The sequence below is a fragment of the Dendrobates tinctorius genome, unplaced genomic scaffold (genome assembly GCF_039654945.1).
Source record: "Dendrobates tinctorius isolate UK_male_01 unplaced genomic scaffold, ASM3965494v1 ptg000534l, whole genome shotgun sequence".
NCBI classification, from domain to species: domain Eukaryota; kingdom Metazoa; phylum Chordata; class Amphibia; order Anura; family Dendrobatidae; genus Dendrobates; species Dendrobates tinctorius.
Genome location: NW_027362193.1, coordinates 282,501 through 287,500, shown reverse-complemented (window position 1 = coordinate 287,500; position 5,000 = coordinate 282,501).

The window sequence follows — 5,000 nt, the reverse complement described above, 5'->3', positions numbered from 1 at the left end:
GGGGAAAGTCGAATTATGGAGCAAAAACCATTTTTGGGGACTTAGAAAAAATTCCGAGATGTGTCAGACTTCCAGGAAGGGGGCGCCTCGGGAGGTGTACCTAGGAGGCTTCCAGGGGCCTGGGTACACTTTTCAGAAAGTACCGTTGGGACTTAGAAAAATTTTCAAGATTTTTGGACTTAGAGCGATTTTTGGATTTTTGTGCAAAAATCGAATTTTCCCTTCTCCCACCGCTCTGGGGCGTCAATATGAAGTGGGGACCCGAGGGAGAGTGCCTCCCATGAGGGTAGAATGTGTGACTTTTGGGGGGAAAGTCGAATTATGGAGCAAAAACCATTTTTGGGGACTTAGAAAAAATTCCGAGATGTGTCAGACTTCCAGGAAGGGGGCGCCTCGGGAGGTGTACCTAGGAGGCTTCCAGGGGCCTGGGTACACTTTTCAGAAAGTACCGTTGGGACTTAGAAAAATTTTCAAGATTTTTGGACTTAGAGCGATTTTTGGATTTTTGTGCAAATATCGAATTTTCCCTTCTCCCACCGCTCTGGGGCGTCAATATGAAGTGGGGACCCGAGGGAGAGTGCCTCCCATGAGGGTAGAATGTGTGACTTTTGGGGGGAAAGTCGAATTATGGAGCAAAAACCATTTTTGGGGACTTAGAAAAAATTCCGAGATGTGTCAGACTTCCAGGAAGGGGGCGCCTCGGGAGGTGTACCTAGGAGGCTTCCAGGGGCCTGGGTACACTTTTCAGAAAGTACCGTTGGGACTTAGAAAAATTTTCAAGATTTTTGGACTTAGAGCGATTTTTGGATTTTTGTGCAAAAATCGAATTTTCCCTTCTCCCACCGCTCTGGGGCGTCAATATGAAGTGGGGACCCGAGGGAGAGTGCCTCCCATGAGGGTAGAATGTGTGACTTTTGGGGGGAAAGTCGAATTATGGAGCAAAAACCATTTTTGGGGACTTAGAAAAAATTCCGAGATGTGTCAGACTTCCAGGAAGGGGGCGCCTCGGGAGGTGTACCTAGGAGGCTTCCAGGGGCCTGGGTACACTTTTCAGAAAGTACCGTTGGGACTTAGAAAAATTTTCAAGATTTTTGGACTTAGAGCGATTTTTGGATTTTTGTGCAAAAATCGAATTTTCCCTTCTCCCACCGCTCTGGGGCGTCAATATGAAGTGGGGACCCGAGGGAGAGTGCCTCCCATGAGGGTAGAATGTGTGACTTTTGGGGGGAAAGTCGAATTATGGAGCAAAAACCATTTTTTGGGACTTAGAAAAATTTCGAGATGTGACAGACTTCCAGGAAGGGGGCGCCTCGGGAGGTGTACCTAGGAGGCTTCCAGGGGCCTGGGTACACTTTTCAGAAAGTACCGTTGGGACTTAGAAAAATTTTCAGGATTTTTGGACTTAGAGCGATTTTTGGATTTTTGATCAAAAATCGAATTTCCCCTTCTCCCACCGCTCTGGGGCGTCAATATGATGTGGGGACCCGAGGGAGAGTGCCTCCCATGAGGGTAGAATGTGTGGCTTTTGGGGGGAAAGTCGAATTATGGAGCAAAAACCAGTTTTTGGGACTTAGAAAAATTTCGAGATGTGTCAGACTTCCAGGAAGGGGGGAGTCTCAGGAGGTGTACCTAGGAGGCTTCCAGGGGCCTGGGTACACTTTTCAGAAAGTACCGTTGGGACTTAGAAAAATTTTCAGGATTTTTGGACTTAGAGCGATTTTTGGATTTTTGTGCAAAAATCAGATTTCCCCTTCTCCCACCGCTCTGGGGCGTCAATATGATGTGGGGACCCGAGGGAGAGTGCCTCCCATGAGGGTAGAATGTGTGGTTTTTTGGGGGAAAGTCGAATTATGGAAGAAATTGAGTTTTGAGGACAAAAAAGTGTTTTGAGGACAAAAAAGTTTCTTGAGGACAAAAAAGTTTCTCGAGGACAAAAAAGTGTTTTGAGGACAAAAAAGTTTCTTGAGGACAAAAAAGTGTTTTGCGAACAAAAAATGGAATTTTGTGATTTTGTGTAAAAATAAGTAAATTCCCCTACTTCCACCACAGGGGGGCTTCAGTATGTTGTAGGGCCCCCAGGGAGGGTCCCCCAACTGGGTTTAAAGTTTGTGGATCCTGGGCAGAAAGTTGAATTTTGGATGAAAAACCGAATTTTGGGACTTAGAAAAATTTCGAGCTGAGCAGTGACAGACTTCCAGGCAGGGGAGCCTCTCTGGAGGTGTACCGAAAACAGTTCCAGGAGCTGAGGTCATTTTCGAACATTTTTTGTTCGCTCAAATTTTTTTTGTTTTTGAGCTCTAAAAAGCTGTTATTATCAATTGGCTCAAAAATTTCAAGTGTCATGAGCTAGTACATGTTGGAGGAATACGTTTTAGGCAAAAAATTGCAAAAAAAAAAATCCAAGTGAAAAAGAACCGGAATGGGGAATTTCTGACTGCTGTAGCAGCCGCACAGTTCCAGGAGGTCGGATACATTTCCGACTTTGTCCCGCTCATTGAAGTACATTGTCCCGCAATGCAAATACATAGTAATGCGCACCTGCGGGAGAATATAGGAGAGAGTGGGCTCTCTCTACCCCGATGTATGGCGGTTGTTCCTATGGTTCTCTGGCTCGGGTAGGCGACTTAGAAGGTGGTCCCTCTTGTCGTGGAAGTTGCAAAATACGGCCGAGACTGAACTTCCACGGCTCCAGGAGGGACTTTTGCTGGTCGTGCGTCCCAAGTGAGAGAGGCGATCCTGGGGTACCTGAGCCTGACCAGACCCTCCCTCGGTGGTCCCTGGTCTTCTGAAGGGTGATGGCATTCAGGGGGGCAAATCTGGAGTCCGTGGCCGAGTTTGGGCTCTAGAAGGCGGACGCCCCTTCTGACCATGTCCCCTCAGAGCCGGCTGGATGGTTCATGGTCCGCGGCTTTGTCTGGCGGTCTGTGCCCAAGCCGGAGAAGCTGTCCTGGGGTACGTGAGCTTTGACCAGACCCTCCCTCGGCGGTCCCTGGTTCTCTGGAGGTGATGGCTGTCAGGGGGGCAAATCTGGAGTCCTCGTGGGAAGGAGGGCTCTTGAAGGCGGACGCCCCCTCTGACTATGTCCCCTCAGAGCAGGCTGGATGGTTCATGGTCCGCGGCTTTGTCTGGCGGTCCATGCCCAAGCCGGAGAAGCTATCCTGGGTACCTGAGCTTCGACCAGACCCTCCCTCGGTGGTCCCTGGTTCTCTGGAGGCGATGGCTGTTGTCAGGGGGGGGGGGGCAAATCTGGAGTCCTCGTGGGAAGGAGGGCTCTGGAAGGCGGACGCCCCCTCTGACTATGTCCCCTCAGAGCATGCTCGATGGTTCTCAGTCCCTGGCTTTGGCTTTTTGGCCATCCTGGGGTACATTCTTGCCAAAAAAAAAAACGACTAAGTGAAAAAGAACCGGAATGAGGAATTTTCTAGGTGCCGCATCCGCCCTACAGTGACTTGAGGCCGGGTACAGTTCCGACTTCGTCCCCTTAAAGTGGGGACGTTGTCCCGCAATGCAAATACATAGGAATGCGCACCTCTGGCAGAATGTACTTGAGAGAGTGTCGTCTCTCTACCCCGATAGAAAGCAGTTGTTTCTCTGGTTCCCCGACTTGGGTAGGCGACTTGGCATGTGGTCCCTCTCGTCTGGAAGTTGCGCACTCCGGCTGAGACCGAACTTCCACAGCTCCGAGAGGGACTTTTGCCGATCGTGCATCCCAAGCGAGAGAGGCAATGCTGGGGTACCCAAGCCTGACCAGACCCTCCCTCGGCGGTCCCTGGTTCTCTGGAGGTGATGGCTTTCGGGGGGCAAATCCGGAGTCCTCGTCCGAAAGGGGGGGCTCCGGAAGGCGGACGCCCCTCTCGTCCATGTCCTCTCAGAGCGGTCTTATCCTCCGATCGATCTGGCACGGCGCTCCCGGGTGGGGAGGTGGTGCTGCTCGCTCGACCCGGGCTTTGGAGCTCGCGTCGGTTTACGGTGAGCGGTGTCCTTCCTCCTGTACCCCCGGGCTTCCACCACCTATCTTTGGGCGCGCACGCCGGCCGTCACCTCCCGTTCGAGGACGGAGGCGGCCGAGCTGTGGGAAGTTTGAATCGCACCGAACGATGAACAGTGGTCTGACGACCCACGCGGGCGAACGGCGGGGCGCCCACCCACCCCGGCGTGGGGGCCAGCCGTCCGAATCGCTCCCCGCGTGGGGAAGCACAGTGTTAGCAAGGGCGGCCCTTTTCGAAGTTCCAGATGCGCAGCCCTGCCCGCGGAGGTCCGTGCCACGCATCGCCCGAAGGGCGGCCTCCGCGGCGGGCACCAGCGAGAGCGGCGGCGGTGGGTGGCGTTTCCACGCCGCTGCCGAGCTCCGCGCCACTAGTCTTTCCCGAGCCCCTACGTTAGTGGGGGGGATGACAGAGCTGTGGAGGCAGGCGAGGGGGGGTTCTCACTGCGCGGTGTGCCCCCACCCGACTCGCCATCGCCTTCCGCTCCTCGTACGTCGTCCTCCGAGGCGGCTCGGAAGGGAGAGGGAGAGCGAGAGAGCGAACGCCCCCCGAGCGAGGGGAAGATGGAGAAGGGAGCGATTTGAATGGGGCGAGAGGTGAAGGGAGTACGGCAGAACGCTGCCCTGCGCACCCCCCCGTGTTCCCGCCAGGCGGGGGAACAGCCCTGGGAGGAAAAGCCGCTCGGGCATCCCTTTGAGGACGGGCAAGAGCCGGGTGTAGGGACTACGCTGGAGGGCGACGCCGATACGGCCAGGCCGACTACGCCCCGCGCGACCTCTGCGTCGCTGGGGCTTGTGCCGGAGCCGCGGCGGACCCCGACGGCCAAACCCCCTCTCCCAATCCTCGCGCCTGTCCGCTGGTCGGTCGAGGACCCCCCGCGATTGAGGCAGGTCTAAGCCAGACGGTGGCGCCGCAAAGGCCCCCCACGCCCCGGCCCCGCTCCCCAGCGACCCTGTGTGTCGCCCAAGGAGCGTCGGGTCGCGCGGCAGGGCGGCCGCGGTGTCTTCGCAGGCC